This window comes from Amblyomma mixtum, chromosome 2, assembly GCF_055824585.1.
Source record: "Amblyomma mixtum isolate Tamu chromosome 2, ASM5582458v1, whole genome shotgun sequence".
Classification (NCBI taxonomy): Eukaryota; Metazoa; Arthropoda; class Arachnida; order Ixodida; family Ixodidae; genus Amblyomma; species Amblyomma mixtum.
The window spans coordinates 147747042-147765193 of NC_143013.1; the positions used below are offsets into that span (position 1 = coordinate 147747042).

An 18152-nucleotide genomic window follows, 5' to 3' on the forward strand; every position below is an offset into this window, starting at 1 on the left:
TTATTAGTATGTTTCCACGCGGCACTTTGCACCCTGACTCGTTCTTATCGTAATGCATCAATTCTACTGTTCGGTGCTTTCAACTTCCGGTCAGTAGTATGGTCTGACATGGCACTAACAATATCGAAGAATAACGAATAAAGTGCATTCCTTAACACGTGTCTTAGGTTTCGCTTATCATAGCTCATCACCAACCCACAAAGGAATAATAATCACTGCTCCAGCCCGCTCTACCTCTTGTTCGTCGCACATCCTGATAACCGTTCTGCAATAACTTTTTTCCCGGGCTTAGCGACCACACCGTAGTTCACGCTACTTATCAATCTCAAATTACATGTCCGAAAAAAAGTAAAAACGAAACCAATTCTCTGAGGCAAATATGATTGTACCGCGCTCAATGAAGAGCTAACTCGCATTAGTCCATGTTGTCGTTCACCAGAAATAACTAATTTTTAAATCCCAAATGCAGCAATTCATCAAAGCCCATATTCTTACCATTACCGTAACTTAACGGCCGTCTCCCCCTTGGTACAATAACACACTAAATTTCCTCAGCAATATGAATTAAAGGCTCTAATGCATCGCCAAACAAACTAACTTGTCCCACGCATAGCAAAAGTAACCCTCTATTGATAAACTGTTTCAATCCGAAGCAGCGCAAACAAAGCGATCGTTCTTTTCAACTTCAGTTCCTTATATGTTTCGTAGCAACACTCGTCAAATCTGGAAGGTTATCAATCTATTCCCAAAGAAATCGATAGCAATACTAGACGAAAATGACATTCCTATTACAGACACCAATGTTTCGACAGCACTAACCTCGGCATTTGGTTGAGTTTTCACCGAAAATTTGTTTATTGGTGTTTGACATCCCAGAGCGACTCCGGCTACGAGGGACGCCGTAGTCAAGAGCTCCGGAAATTTCGACCACCTGGGGTTCTTTAACGTGCACTGACATCGCACAGTACACGGGCGTTTACAACTTCGCCTCCATCGAAATTCGGCCGCTGCGACCGGTATCGAACCCGCGTCTTTCGGGCCAGCAGCCGAGCACCGTATCCACTGAGCCACCGCGGCGGGGTTTTTCACCAAAGAACCTGAAAGAACCCTCCCCTATTTGCCTAATCTTCAATATTCTGTGATGCTTGGCATTACGTTTGAACCTTGTGGTATCAGTAAATAATAAAAACCTTGAAGCTAACACCATTTACTGGAATTGGCGACATTAATGAAAAGGTACTTGAAAACACTAGCGAAATTTCCAGTGTCATTCTGCTGCATGTCTTTCAACAGTCTGCTTCGCCTGAAGCGGTGCGGCTGGATTGAAAACAGATAAGATCATTCCAGTCCCCAAAAAAGCATCTTCGACATCTTGTCTTGACTATTGGCCAATATCCATTACAAGTGTATGTTCTAAACTGATGGAGCCTGTCATCTTTTCTGAAATCATGGGGTTCCTTGTTTCTAATAAGTTCTTTCGTCCTAGTCAGTACGAATTTCTCAGGAATGTTTTCCTGTGATACACAACTTGCACTTTTCATAAACGTCATCAGCTCCCAACTTGACCTTAATATACCTTTCTATTCACTGCTTTTAGACTCCGAGAAAGCTTGTAATATGGTTCCTCATAATTGACTTTCATTATAACTTTCATGGCTAGGACTTAATCCCTTAGTTCAAAATGGTGTGCGTAGTTGTTTCACCGGCCGTCATCAGTTCATTTTTCCAAATAACTACGCCGCACCTTTGTCTTCTGTGATTTCTGGTTTATCTCAAGCTTCCGTTCTGGCCTTCTTTCTCTTGTTAATTTACATTAATGATCTCCCTAATAATATATCTTCTAACATACATCTGATTTGATTTGATTTGATTTATGGGGTTTAACGTCCCAAAGCGACTAAGGCTATGAGAGACGCCGTAGTGGAGGGCTCCGGAAATTTCGACCACCTGGGGTTCTTTAACGTGCACTGACATCGCACAGTACACGGGCCTCTAGAATTTCTCCTCCAAAGAAATTCTAGCCGCCGCGGCCGGGATCGAACCCGCGTCTTTTGGGCCAGCAGCCGAGCACCATAACCGCTCAGCCACCGCGGCGGCTAACATACATCTACTTGCTGATGATTGCGTTATTTAGCGGCTCATTAGCAATAGCTGAGGTGTTCTCATTTTACAACGCGACTTACAAATAATAGAAAAATGCTATAGAACTTCGTTAATGTCTTTAAATCTCAATAAAATCTGTCTATTCTCATTCCACCACCGCCAATCTTACTTAACACCCACCTATTTTTTTTGGTAACTGTGTCATATTCTTGAGACATCGTATAAATATATTGGACTTAATTTTACTTAAATCTTTCGTCGTCGTCACACGTATCTAAAATAACTAACGAGGCTATAACCGCACCCTCGGCTTCCTGCGGCGAAATTTGGAATTTACGTCCCCTTTGTTGAATACCAACGCCTACCAATCTCTTATAGAGCCCAAGCTTGAATATGCATGCTCAGTTTGGGACCGTCGCGAGACTAATCTTTCTAACACCTTTGAATCGGTCTAAAACCGCGCAGCCCGTTTTATTTGTCGTGGATATTCTTTTTATACTAGTGACACTGCGTTAGAATATAATGCGAACCTTCCCCAACTGGAAACAAGACGTAAAATAGCGAGCCTCATTCCTTGTCATAAGTTGTATCATATTCGAATCGCTAACAACGTCATATCGCCCGCTCACCGTCATCCATCCAGGATCATGCAGTCATTCAAAATCAGTACGCTACCCGCACGCGCGCACATCGTCGCATCTTCAACTCCTTTTTTTCCACACACAGGCCAGGGCTGGATTGATCTGCCTGAACAAGCGGCGCACCATTGCAGTACGACAAACTTCAGAACGGCAATCGAACTTCTACTGAGAAGCCGCCCTCCCCTGGTGTAAAAAACCCTATCCAGGGGCATTTGGGGAATAAATAAGCAAATAAATATGCTGAATTCGTCATTCTTCACCTTACATTCAAACGTTGCTGGGAGTCAGCAGTGACGCACAGATTAAGCGATGTGCCGCCGCCCTGTCGGGTAGCTGAGGCAAGCACTGCCACCGGTGGGGCTTGCGAGACCCGTGTTTTCTCTTGTGGCGACCAGGGATCATTTATTTGCAACCTTTCATATGGGCGAGATGTAATATCGTACGAAGGTCACGTGACCAATGTGGCAGGTGGGCCACCTGCTTGCTTCTCAGGCTTCACCCGCAGACAGGATGGATTTAACGCTAGCGAGGCATCTAGTGCTAGCGCACCATAATGTAGCAGTCAAACCAGGACCAGTTGTAGAAGATACTAAATGGAACAAAATTTTCTTGTAAGCTCTTTCGTGCTGATTGCTGCACTGCATAAGCCAATTCTATGGCCGAGCCCCGCTTAAGCCCGTAGCCTAGAGCCCAGGCTCACTTCATGGCTACTCTACCGAACCCAGGACCGGCCCGCCACGTGTGACGTGAGTTCGGACCCGGATGATCGAGCCCGCACCCGCTCCAGCAACAGATGAAGAGGTAAAGTGCTCACTGTGTGCAAGCAGTTTTCTTCAATACAAGAAGTGGCCGGTAACCGCGCTCAAATACCAAGAACACTTAAAAAAAACGTTTTGGTAAACACAAGACAAGGTGGGTCGCCAGCTCGGCTTTTTGAACACTTTCATTTCATTTCATTTCATTTATTTCATGTACTGAAAGGACATGAGGGGGCGAGAGAAAAAAGCTGCCTTACGGGAAGCTTGACAAGCTCGCACCCCCTATTACATATGGACAAGGGCAGACACAGTACATGCGCGAAACATCAGGAATTATATATTTTGTAAAGCCATTAGAGTAATTAAATAACAATTATTACCAAAACACATGACAACTCTATAAATACTGTAATAACATGCAAATTTGACAAACCAGAAAGTGGCAATTTTCCATTGCCGCGTAAAAAAAATGTCGACATAATACACACCACTTTCACACACACATATACACATTAACTGCATTCATCATAATTCATATACCATAAATAAAATCAACTGTACAAGACGTCAAGGTTTCTAATATGTTCATGCATTGTATGGCCTTTATTAGGATTATTTAACAGTCTTGGAATTACATTACACAACATTTGCATTCCATAGTTTGTTCGGGATGAGGGAACTTCCCAGAGTTCTGTGTGCCTTGTGTGATATGGGTGAATGTTGTGACCTATGTTTGCTAACTGCAAGAGGAAGTTACTTTGTTTCTTATCTTTCACTAGGGCCTCGCATAAACAGAAATCATAATAGTGTTCCATGTTTACTAAGTTAAGTTCTTTAAGAAGTGCAGTAGATGAACATATTGGAGGTGAGTTTGTTATAATTCTTACAATTTTCTTTTGAACGCATCAAGTTTAGCAATATTTTTACATGTACTATTTTCCCACACGAGAAAACAGTAACGTACAGTGGACATGAAAAGTGTGTGGTATAGCAAAAGTCTGACGTTAAGTGGAAGTACGTCGCGATGGCGATAAAGCAAACCTCTGGTGCGAGCTAGTTTAGTTGTTATGAAGTCGAATTGCAAGTCCCACAGCATGTGCTCGGAAAATATAATTCCTAGAGTTTTGAAGCTACTCACGATATCTATGGGTTTTCCATTTAAGGAGAGATAACGGCCTTGTTCCAGTTTCTTACCTTTTGATCTGAAAACTACAGGTTTTGTTTTCTTAATATTAATGGTTAGTCCATTACTAAAAGACCAATCAGTTAACTTAGATAAAACTTGGTTGCCACAGTGGAAAAGAGAGTCAATATCACTATCTGCAATAAATAAGCTGGTATCATCAGCGTAGATTATATACCTTACAGACTGATCAATTTGTATAATATCATTTATGAAAATGTTAAAAAGAAAAGGCCCCAAAATACTGCCTTGTGGTACACCGAATGATGTTGTTTTAGTCGATGAAACCCATTTATTTAGAGATACATACTGTTTACGGTTCTCAAAGTAAGACTCCATCATATTAAGTGCGACACCACGTACACCATACAATTCTAACTTTTTCAAAAGTAAGTTGCGATTTAAGGACTCAAAGGCCTTACTGAAATCCACAAATATTCCTAACACAAAGTTATTTTGTTCAAAATTTTCTAGAATGTATTCTTTTTGATTTAATAGGGCAAGTTCAGTTGAGCGATGTTTTCTAAATCCAAATTGCGAGTCGGATAATAAACTGTGTTTGTATGTAAATGACGCAAAGCGAGAAAGAAGAAGACTCTCTAAAACCTTTGAGAAAATAGGCAATATTGAAATAGGCCGGTAGTTGTCTAGGTTGTTCTTATCACCTTTCTTGTGTGTGAATTGCCCCGAAGGTCCGACGGCCTATTACGAGAGAATAGCCATTGCCAGATTTGAAAAGCTGGACACTTTTACCCACCTTCCAGTCCTGTGGGCAGAGTGGTTTGCTGTAGAGTCTGAGTAAAAATGTTCTGCAAAATTACTAATAAATATAATTCTGTTTTTTTTTTTTCACTCAAGAAAAGTATAAATAATCCGATTAGAGCCTGTGTAGGAAGCGGAGAAACCACGGACAAGCGCAAGTCGGCTCAACTAGACGTCATTGGTGGGCCCGGTATAGAGAGCAGTAGAAAGCATCAAATCGACATCCGCTGCAAATTGACTAAAGGAGAGTTTCAACTGCCGAGAGGATGACACTGCGAGGTGTCACCAAATTGAGGCACGCTGTCGAAAAGCTACACAGCAAAACACTGCAGCAGTACTAGTAACACTCTTGAAATGCTTTGTAGAGTCCATCAGTCGCCCAACTATCTGCTTCACACGTGTAGCTATAACCGAAGACTAACTAGGAATAATTGCACAATATCTGATTTAGTGCGTGACAAAGATCTTCCTAGCTGCCTAAATTCAGCAACATATTTCGCTTATCAAAATTTTGTTGTACGTTCTGTACGGCAATATATGTAGAATAGTGCTGACGGATGTGTTCTGGCAGTGCGGTTGTTTGCAATTTCTGCTCAGCATAGCTAGAACTCGTTTTTTATGGCCGCTGTACGACAATCCTGGACCAGATTTCTTCGCAAACATAAAACTAATAAACCATGAACAACCCAGAGTCTGCTGCGCACGAAATTGAATGTAAGCTCTTTTCACCATGTGATAAATCCCGTGGCTGTTAAAAAAAGATATATTAATAATACCATACTCAACGTTAAGTTGCTAAGTGTGATTACAACATTATTTACTATTCTATGTCTGGTAAAGCGGCCACAGGAAAGTGCTACAAACGTGTAAAGCTTTTAAGTTTCAGTTCCTAAGCTACAGTGACAAATAGTCAAAGACGGCATAGTTACCCTCGAAGACATTTCTAATTCATGAAAGCAATTGCCTTAAGAATACGTAAACACCTAGACGCTCCGCAGATGCGCCTGCCGGTCATGCCTTCCAAACGCCGACTGTTTAGAAGCCTGTTTATGTTTCTGTCGCGAATCAGTAGCAGAGCGTATTTGCGCCTCCGCTCCGGTAAGCCGGCTAGCGGGAGCGCTACTGCGCATGCGCCGAACCGTCAGACGGGAGCGCGTGAGCGGACCGGCACTTCTGTTCCGCTCGCGCGCAGTCCCAGCGAAGCGCGGAACGGCGCGACGAGCAAGGCTCACGCAAGGCATTCTGGTCTCGCGCGCTCGGAGTCGGCAGCGTTCAGCATGGCAGCCGCCTGTTCTGCAGCTGACAGCGAATGTGCCTCGGCCTCCGCGAAAAGCATTGGCGTATGCAACCGCAAACCTAGAAAAAGGTTTCGCATAGACGAGGATCTATGCCTTTTGCGCGAGGTAGCCGCAGCAAATCATTTCAGTAACCCCCGCGTTTGGGACGAAGTGCGCCGAAACGTGGCCGATGCAGCGGGGCGCGATCTCACCTTCCGCGCAGTGCGCGACAGGCTGGACCTGTTGCTTGGGTATTTTCGCCACCAGGACAAAGCGAACCTACGCAAGTAAGTGCTTATGTACCTATTTTGTTTTGCGCTGTGTCTGACATATACGTTGCATGCCTTATCACACATCGAACCTGCGCTCTCCTCAGATCCGGAACAGAGGAACAATACAGTGAGCTGGATCAGCTTCTGCAAGAAGTATCTGATATGTCCCACGAATTCGGGTATACGCCGAGGACAGTGCCGAGGAAAGGGAGCGCGACGGCACCGTGCTAAAGGACGCTGGCGGCGCCGTTTTCGGCTGCTGCCCAAGTGCGTGCCGCGCAGAACATGAGGGACGTTGCTGTGCTGCCGATGGACACGGGCGGAGGCCAGGCCGACGATGGAGACATGAGCGGCAAGTTTTCTAATCATGCTTTCTAATAATCCAGTACAGATCCCTTCAAGTCGCGAAGGCAGAGTGTATGTTGAACTCAGCAATTGCCCTGTGTCGAATAGTACGGGGTTGACGTTTCTAAAACTAGGTATAAAAATACTTCTGCCGCAGGTACTGAGAGAAAAAAATATTCACAAAAAAGCCGCCCAGTGTTTACCGCGGGGTGTGTAAATGCATAGACTTCCATGGCTCTCTGTTGTTATACAATAGCGCCGCACGATAAGTCTGTGGGTTTGCAAACACTGCTAATCTTGCTCTATTTTCTGGCAGTAATATGTCATTCTTCCACACCATACATTGATGTCCAAGTAGTGCAGTTAACACGGCCTGTCAGCCCCACAGAGCACAGCAAGATGCAGTAGAAAAGAAAACTGATGTTAAAGAAAACTGGTGTTTTGTATCGTGTCAGTCCACTGTTGTTTTTCTTTTTCCACACTGATGTGGTCATGCCAGCAACAAAATGCACACTAGGAGGATTGGCATCATTTACTTGTATTCAGAAGTGGTGTGGGAAAAAGTTAATCATAGCAGTGGCATTTCTCTACTGCTGCTTCCTTGCAGACTGTGGCGGGTCAGCAGCCTCCTGGATACTGAAGTCGCTATGCCACCCTGAGGAGGAGGAGGCCCCGCTGTCCCCACAGAGCCCACGCTCTGTCCGCACAGAACAAGTCATCCATGACTCGGGAAGTGATGACGCTGCCATGGCGCACCAGCCAGAAGCACAGCCTCGGCAAAGGCGAAAGAGGCAGCGAGCTCAAAACATGCCCAAAGGTGAAACTATAACACAGTACTGCACGCAACCTAAAGCATTTATTGGGTGGTGCTTTTGCATGGAACACTGAGTAGAGCTTGAGCACATTTTTGCATTCAGTTACTTTGTTGTGCATCACAGCAGACGGGCTTGCAGGCAGATTGCGGACGTGTGCCTGCGTGCATGTTGAAAATTTTTTAGGCTTGGGCAAGTTGCTGTTAAATTTGTTTTAAGTAGGCAGAGTCGGGGTAACAGGGCACAGAGGGCTATGTTGACAGAAACATGGCGATAGTTAGCTCAAGTCAGGAATATTTTTCATTCATTTAAGGATGTCGGACTGAGTTCTGGTCATGACCAGTGCATTTTGGAGGTAAAAATAAAAAAATGCTCACGCGCTGTGTGACGGTGGATGTTAAGTACCCTGAGTGGCCTAAATAACCTAGAGCCCTCCATTCGAGTCTCTAATAGGATGCATGCAGCTTCTCGTCAACCACCAAATATAACGTCCACTTGTACTGACGAGGGTTGACACTCAAAAGGGCTCACTCTCTCATGTTCCTCACATGTGCAATTAAAGTGGTATGCGTGCACTCATGAGGTAGCTGCCCACCTGTGAAGATGGCACCGTTCCCTGCTGAAATGTGAATTACACAAACACAATAAAACGAAGAGAAAAATTATGACAACGGCAAAGCAACATGAACTCGTATGTAGTTATTGAATGCGTAGGTATTTTGGGGTGTAGATAAAAGCATGCAGTTAGTAAAGGTCACTGCTTTGTTCATCATACCTTTTCTCTGGTTGGTGCATTTTTAACTGCGTATCCATAATTTACTCATGCTTCTGTAAAATTCAATTTGAAGCACTGCAGTGTTTGCACTATCGTTTAGTGGAGTGCTTGAGTCTCTATGCTGCCACGACGGGGTGGCTTGTGTGTTTTGAGAGTGGCAAGTGCACTCTTATGAGGAATTGTAACTTCGGACTCTAGGGCACTTTCTAAAGGTATATTTAAGTGAGGGAGAAGGAGTTGATGGATCATGTGTGCACCAATTTTCTTTTTAAATTGGAAGCTTTTGCAGAAAGTGCTCAGCTGACATCATAGCAGTGTTATCCATTATGTAAAAATCTCTACACCATTCACATGACCAGCAGGTTTGTAATTGGAATACAGGGTCTTTTTTCAGGTACGACATCCACACCTTGAAAGGCGAATGCCAAACTTGAAATTGGTTTATTTTTATCTAACAGCATACACTGTACAAGAGGAGATTAAAAAAAAGCCGTCATTTGCACCTTGGACCCTTTGCACCCACTGGTAACATGGCATACACAAGGTTACAATAACATGAAACAAGTTCTGTACACTGTTGAACATGTAATGGTACACAGATGCACTCAAGCTAACAGCACCAACTTCACGATGCAAATACAGCTTCACAACTTGCAACATGAGGCTTCGTATCTCTGACCTTACTCTAGCAAACAATTTCACACAACTGGACCTGACAACCTGGTCCACAAGCCATTTGCACAACATTGCAATAGTTATCACATGACATCACTCAGCTCCACATATAATTTTACTTTGTTTCATGTGTGCTTGCTTCTAAACGGGAATAAAAACCTTTGGGAATGCAGGGTACAGCCTATGTCAGCTGTGTCCAGATCAAAGGGGGTAGCTTTTGAGCTGTGCAAGGCTCCTGCTATTGCCAGGCAGGGTTAGCACGCTCCTCACCCTTGCTCCTAACGCTCTAGTTCTTCTGAAATGTTGCTTCACTGCTCAAAAGGCACCACTGAGAATGTATACAGCTCTAGGGTGAACCCTGTCGGCCGGATTGACAAATGCTGCATGCTTACTTCTTTACACAGAATCAAGCCATTTTTACCCTGTTCGAGTGCAGCAGTTTGAAGCGCAACAAATGTAGTTTGCACTGAACGCAATGTCTGCTCCATGACTATATTTAAAACATGACTGACTGGTGCAATAGTTTAGTACCATTCTCACTCCAAGGGACACTAAAAATGTTTTTGTTTTTCTGATAGGGATACAAGGACTCCAAAGCATGGGCCTAGAGCTCCTGGCCCGAAGGGAAGAATATGAATTTCTTCTGAAGAAGGAAAACCTTGCCCTAGCAAATCGCCAGCTGCGACTAGACGAAAAAAAGCTAGCACTGTAAGAAAGAAAAGTACGCATCGAGGAGGAGAAGCATCTACAACAAATTAATTCTTACAAAGATCAGCATGATCAGCTGTTGGAGCGGATGCAGCGCATTGAGAGTTTATTGCAAGAGCGGAGTAGAACAGGCAGGGACAACGAAAGATAAAATATTGTAGTTGGTGCATAACGTATTGTGCTGCCAGAAATAGTGGCTGTGTTGTCATGCGTGCCTAAAATCTGGGGCTTTGGTATCCAGAAGGGTAAAGAATGCATTTTACCGTCATCATCATCATCAGCCTGACTACACCCACTGCAGGGCAAAGGCCTCTCCCATGTCTCTCCAATTAACCCTGTCCATTGTCAGTTGCCGCCACTGTATCCCCGCAAACTTCTTAATCTCATCCGCCCACCTAACTTTCTGCCGTCCCCTGCTACGTTTGCTTTCTCTTGGAACCCACTCGGTTACCCTTAAGGACCAGCGGTTATCCTGCCTTCGCATTACATGCCTTGCCCAAGCCCATTTCTTCCTCTTGATTTCAACTAAGATGTCATTAACCCGCGTTTGTTCCCTCACCCACTCCGCCCTCTTTCGATCTCTTAACATTACACCTATCATTTTCCTTTCCATAGCTCGCTGCGTTGTTCTTAACTTAGGCTGAACTCTCTTTGTTAGCCTCCACGTTTCTGCCCCATAGGCGAGTACCGGTAGGATACAGCTGTTGTATACTTTTCTCTTCAGGGATATTGGTAAGCTACCATTCATGATCTGAGAGAACCTGCCATGTGCGCTCCACCCCATTCTTATTCTTCTAGTTATTTCCCTCTCATGATCCGGATCTGCGGTCACTACCTGCCCTAAGTAGACATATTCTCTTACTACTTCCAGCACCTTGCTACCAATTGCGAACGGCTGTTCCCTTGCTAGGCTGTTGAACATTACTTTGGTTTTCTGCATGTTAATTCTTAGCCCCACCATTCTGTTCTGCCTGTCTAACTGATTGATCATGCTTTGCAGTTCTTGTCCTGAGTGGCGTAGCAAGGCAATGTCAGCAGCGAATCGCAAATTACTCAGGTATTCTCCATTAACTCCTATCCCCAACTGTTCCCATTCCAGCCCCCGGAATACCTCCTGTAAGCAGGCAGTGAACAGCATTGGCGAGATCGTGTCTCCCTGCCTGACATCTTTCAGTATTGGAATTTTATTGCTGACTTTACGGAGAACTATAGTAGCTGTGCAATCGTTATAAATATCTTCCAATATTTTCACATAACACTCTTCCACACCCTGATTCCGCAATGCCTGCATGACAGCTGAGGTTTCCACTGAGTCAAATGCTTTCTCGTAATCGATGAAGGCTATATATAGGGGTTGGTTATATTCTTCGCATTTCTCTATCACCTGATTGATAGTGTAAATGTGGTCTATTGTCGAGTATCCTTTACGAAAGCCTGCTTGATCATTTGGTTGACTGAAGTCCAAGGTTGTCCTGACTCTGTTAGCGATTACCTTAGTAAATACCTTGTAGCCAACGGACAATAAGCTGATCGGTCTGTAATTCTTCAAGTCCTTGACGTCTCCTTTCTTATGAATTAAGATAATGTTAGCGTTCTTCCAAGCTTGTGGTACTCTCGAGGTCACAAGGCATTACGTATACAGGGTGGCTAGTTTTTGTAGCACAATCTTGCCTCCGTCCTTCAACAAATCTGCTGTTACCTGATCCTCACCAGCTGCTTTCCCTCTTTGCATTGCTCCTAAGGCTTTCTTAACTTCCTCCTTCGTTACTGGCGGGGTGTCCCATTGCTGTGCTCGACTGCCTCCCTCAGTAACTTGGTGATTAGATTCGCTACTGTATAGATTTGTGTAGAAGTCTTCGGCTAATTTTACCTATGCCCAGTTTTCTTCTCACTGATTTTAGGCTACCTCCGTTCCTTAGAGCATGCTCGATTTTCTCCATGTTAAACTTTCTTATGTGGGCTACCTTGCGCTTATTTATTAGCTTCGATAGCTCTGCTCGTTCTATCCTGTCTGTGGAGTTAGACGTCCTTATGCTTTGGCGTTTCTTAATCAGATCTTTAGTCTCCTGAGTCGTTCGGTTGCGCAAATACGTTTTTATTATGTGCAGAGCACTAAAGAGCGTTCCCCGGAAGAAATAGACGCTGGTATGCAAAACAGAAGCTGAACATACTTCACGACCTGAACCATCAACTCGCACATGTTTTGCGATTGCTTTTGTAGAATTTCTAAAATGCCCAGAGTTGTGGTAGAATAAGCGCCGTTTAGAAGTGTTCGTCATAGCATAAACTGCGCCAAGAGTCTTCACAAGTAAAAATCAACTGCATGCACTCCCAAAGCCGCCTCTAGTATATCTGCTGTATACCGACTACCTCCAGTGGCGCTAGCTAAGATGTCTTCTAGTTTTACGAGCTGTTCCATGCTCGGCTGCTCAAAAGGCTGCTTTGTTTCACTTATGATTCGGTCGGCAGCAGCGAAATACTCCTTGCGCAGCGTGGCTTTAACGTCAAGTGCAACTGGCTAGACATGTCTATAAGTTGTCTCATACCTCGCAGGAGGTTTTGTCGGTCTTGACATATGAGGTTACTTCAGGCCTAGGCGTGCTGCTGTTGTGCTCCTGTGCTGCCACAGCTTCTCAAACGCAGTTTCAAAGTGCAACTGGGAGATAGCCTCGCAGAAACCCTGTGCTACCTTTTTTGCACCTGCGGCGCAATATGTTGAGCTCTGTAGAGCCTAGTTCTTCACAAGTCCCAAAGAAGGCTACGGAAATGTGGATACCTAACAAGGTTTCAAATTTCTACAAAAGCCGATCGTAACCTCTAAAAATAGCCTTGCTGATTTCGGTCACTGAACCTGGTGTCTGCAAGAGCTCCTTGAGGGTCTCTTGAACTCTGGCGTAATTCTCAACGAATCTTTCCATCGACGTGAATCTAACGGCCCATCGCGTCGGGCCAGCTCCCTGCTTCTGCTGCTACTGAAAATTCCAGTCACTCCTGAAGAAGGGACGGAGTTGGGGCCAGAATCTTGGATTGAAAATAAACGGTTTTCTACATGCATTGTTCTGAATGTTTGAAGTCTTCGTGCTATGACCTTATGAGCTCTCCATGCGGCCGTTAATGGCGCTGTGGAGTGAGATATGCTTCTAAACTTGGTGGCTCGAGGCCAAAGTACTGGGATACTTGAGAGCCATAGACACATGTGTGGCAATTTGCAAGAAGTGCACTGACCCTGTACATGCGAGGCAAGTTCTGCCGGTGGAGCTTCTGATTTGTTCTGAAATCAAGAAATGCAAACAACCCTGCGATCTTCCCAACGCCCCACTCAACAGCTTGCCTTACTTTGCTCATTTCCCTATTAAATGATTCCTGCCGTGCTGTTATCCTGCCTCCACCATGGGGCTTTAACAACAGTGGCCTCATTGGGTAAGCCGGGTCCCCATACAAGCAGTAGCTGTGCCCTTGGACAAGCTTTTCCAGTTTTTCGTATGTCTTGCTTTTCCGCAGGATACCCGAAAGACATGTAAATAAGTAAACGGGTTAACTCGCTGTTTCCTTCCTCTACAAAAGTTAGTTGTGCTCAAGCCATGCCAGAAAAAGCTGAACAAGGAACTCACCAGAGTCGTGCCGGCTACCGAAGAATGGCCCGCTGAGCTGGCATATGATGCCGTTCGGACACATGATGTACTTATATTTCACAGCGTGTATGCGTTTGTGTCCAGAGAAGAAAAGCTTTTGGCTAGGTGATGGCCTGCTAATAGCTCGGGCGGTTCCGTCTATGAACCCCCAACAGTTGTGAAGGGGAGCCCCTATGAAATGCACAGCCTGCAAAGTAAATGTCTGTAATGGTGGTTTAAGAAATTCGAATGAATTCCTTACGTGGGAGAACGCTTCAATTGTAGGCAAATCAAGCCAGCTGTGATTGTTCACGTCTTTTAGGAGGTGAACGAAGTTGTCCTCTATGTGCAAGAGCACAATGCTGGTCACCGACGAAATCACTGAATAGTGCCGGCCGAAAAGTTGCTCTAATTCGCAGAGCCTGTTAGGGTATGACAGGCGACGCAAAGTGATGCACAGGGCTTCATCTCCGCGGACGATCACTCTTTGCGGCGTCGCGATGACGTCAGGAACAAGCAGAGCACTTTTCATTCTTCTAATGTCAGCTTTTTCGAAGCGAAAGTACGATCGGAAAAGTCCATTTTCCATAGCGTCGATATTCAGATATCCGGACGCCGAAAGCGGATCTCACCGAGTAACAGAAAATTCCATTACCAAAAGGTCTTCAATGTCGTGCCAGGGGAGCTGACTTAACAAGAGTGGGTCTTGCAGCACACTCCTCATTTGTGTCATGACGCCGGCTCGTAAGCAAAGCACTAGCTAGCAGTACAAGACAAACACTGCACGTATCGCGCAAAAGACAGCAGAGGAACGAACACGAGGCTCGCCTCATCACGACTACTTTCTGACCTGGCGTTGGCTCGCAACTGTGCTCGATAACAGAAATAAAAAACGACTGCTCAAAAACAGCATATGCATTTTACCTTACATCTTATCTACATCTTATAAAATGTTTACGTGCAAAAATATGTCTTTATACTGCGACGAAAAATGAAGCTATTCTTTTTTTCCTGTTGCCTAGTTTCACATTTCAACACCAGAGGCTCTTTGTGCAGTTCGCCTCGTTCCCGCTCAGCTAAAAAGAAATTTTATGGCCAACGCTCCGGTTAGGGTGAGCGAGAACCGTGAGCGGAGCGGAGGCGCAATTACGCTCCGCTAAAACTGTCTAGTGACGCGTGTCTCCGACTGCCGGAGGGGAACGCTATCGCGTGCAGGTTCGAAGGAAAAAACAAACAGATCAAACAAAACGAAACAAAGCCGTGTTTACACTTCAAAGGAAAGGAGCCAATAAAAAACGTAAGCAACAAGAAAAACACAAAATCGACACGCATACAACATTACAGATACACCTGATACAAAGCGTCTCAGGTGAAGCGAGAATGCACGCAGCAAGGACACGGGTTATTGACTTGCGATGCGTCGCTGGCGTTGCGTCGTGGGAAGCGGTGGTAGAAAGCCAGGTGGTAAGGAGCGGAGATGAATACGCGAGACGCTGATGAACGCCTATCAGCCGTCCCCAAGAACTTGGTAGCTGCAGCAGGAAAACCGTAGCCAGGTCCCTCGACGGCCTCCTGAAACACCGTAGGCTTATGCAGCCCATCCAAGGAGGCCTTGGCAGCACGGACCCTCACATCATCGGTTGTCATTTCCAAACTTTAAAGGGACGCAGTAGGCCTGCGTCAGTGATGCAAGTGAAGTGGTGGTGATGGTGACAACTTTTTAATGAACTAAAGCAGAGTTTGCAGGCCAAAAATGACCCTTTACATAGGTGGAGTCCTTAGTCCGGGACCCCGCTGGACGAGGCCGCTACTCCCGCCCGTCGGACTAGAGCCCTTTGAGACTCCAGCTCCGAGCAGTTGAGCAGGGCTGCCTCCCATGTCTCTCGGGAAGGGGAAAGATTGAGGGGAAGGGAAGGATTCTTCTGACAGGCCCAAACCATGTGGAAGGTATCGGATACTTCGCACAGTGAGGACAGCGCCCATCAATTTTGGGGTCGAAATATTTCTATTGCAGGACACAACAGAGTGTTGGTCTGCAGGCGCCTCAAAGTTCGCTCATCGGCTTTACTCAGGCCCTTAGCAGGGACTGGGAAAAGCCGAAGGCGTGCGCAGTAGTCGTCCAGAATTTCCCTGAACCACAGGAGTGTTTGCACAATCTCTGAGCCGGAGGAGCCTGGATGAGGTTCCCGTCTAAGTGAAGTCTCCAGCGCGGTCCCAACGTCCGACGGCTGGCACCTCTACGCTTGAATGGCCAGACTTCCGCTGGAGTGTCTTCCTTCACACCTCGGTTTACTGACACTTCAGTTCTCAGCTCCTCGTGCCCGCCTCGCACACACCACTCGCACGTGCACACGCGCAGCGCGGGGCTTGCAGGCGCTTCGCTCCACTGTCCGACGCACCATCGACGACGCACCGCGTTCAAAAATCTCTCGACGATTCCGTGTGCAGATCACAGTTTCGCACAAACGAAAACGAAGCTTTGATTGTGTTGGCTAGTTTCCACATAACGAGTTCAGAAGAAAAAGATGCCTGTGCAATAAACCCTTATAGGTGCGGTACTCGCCATGTACAGTTAAGTGTTGGATAGCATTCTCTGCTAATAAAACAGTTCTTGCGTGCGGCGGACGGTTCGAGCCGATCCGCGATGACCGGACGTGTGGTCGTCGTGAAGTAGGTGTAAAACAGGCAGGCAAAGGCTTTTTTGGAACCACAAGCACGAAAGGTGTACCCACCGGAGAACACTTTTTATTTTTGGTTAGGAGACCGCAGCATGCACAAAAACGGCCCGTAGGGAAAAAAAGGGCTTGATGTCGAGAATCTTTTGTTGGTCGGCTTGAAAGACGTGGACGTCTGGAAATTCTGGTGCCAGGAATGAAATGCAATTGTCGCAGATGTCGGCGTCAAACTCAATGGTAGCAAGCGGGAGCCGCTGTATACATTCTGAGTCTGAGTGCCGTCGACCACTCTTACAGACGACATCGAAGTTACACCCTTGTAAACGAAATTCCGAGAGCTAGACGAACACAAGTTTGTCTAAGGTTTATCAGCCAGCAGAGGGAATGATGGCCAGTGAATATTGTGAATGGGCTTCCGTACAAGTACTGAGGAAAACCGCTCAATGCGAAGATCACAGCATGATCGGCAAAAGATGCTGAAATAAAGAAATTGAACATGAATCCGAAAGACATTCCTCTTCGGTGACCGTATAGCTCCGCTCAGGATTGCTTAGGAACTGCCTCGCATATGCATATGCAGTGGCGTGCTCTTGCTGGTCACTGCGTTGCGTCAGAACAGCACTATTTCCAACACGACTTGCATCCGTGTGAACTTAGGTTGGAGCGGAAGGATCATAGTGGCGGGGGATAGGACCTGAAGTAAAGAGGAATTTCAGCTGCCGAATAAGTGCGTCGCTCTGAAAGTCATTGATCGAGTATAATTTTTTCCCCTTGTGTTGCTAAGTTGCTCATAGGTTTCCACATATATTTAAGCAACTGGCTCCTGTTTTAACATTTCTTGACTATGGTTACATATGGCCTGCGACTCCGTCCCACATACAGTGGTCATTCACACCTGGAGGTTAGCTGTGGTGCGTGGCCCCACATTCACGTTCATCAAAGCTTACTAGCCAAATAGAGTTACCAAATTAAACTAGGAGCCCACGTTGGCCTTCAACGACCAAACTGTTACGATGCACAGCACGGTGCTGTTCTTTCGCCCACACTATTCAAACTTGTAATGGCAAAACTTCCCTCGCTCTTTGCTGCCATTACGCCATCGTACTTTTGCCTTTTACGCTGAAGAAATCACCATCTTGAGAGCCGTAGGTTCCGTCGATGAACAGTAGGCCTAGACGACATGGAATATCTCTTAACTAAGGTGGGTATATCCGCCTTGCTGGAGAAGACTGATTACGTTGTGATTCGTAAAGGCCCACGTAGTAAGTTCGCAGCCTTACGAAGCCTATTCAGCCAAAACATGCCTGGCCACCTCACTCAACGCCAACCTGCTGTATGAATTATGAAGCTCAGACTGATGGACGACTTGGCGTTGCATAGCAGACCACCTACGAGCGCACACGAACAAGGACAAAGGAAGATGTAGACAACGCAAGCGCTCACTTCAAAGTACTCGTTTATTGACAGAATGCATGGCATGTACAGCTTCCTTCATGATGCATCCAACTGAAAATGCCGACTTCAGATGGCCAAACTTAGAAATATCGAGTCTTTG

At 45.6% G+C, this 18152-nt stretch overlaps 2 pseudogenes; one reads left to right on the plus strand and one right to left on the minus strand.

Moving 5' to 3' along the window:
- Positions 1-6724: 6724 nt before the first annotated feature.
- Positions 6725-12890, plus strand: LOC149361208 (uncharacterized; annotated as a pseudogene).
- Positions 12891-13422: 532 nt separating this feature from the next.
- LOC149361209 (uncharacterized) lies at positions 13423-14713 on the minus strand (annotated as a pseudogene).
- Between the last annotated feature and the right edge of the window lie 3439 nt (positions 14714-18152).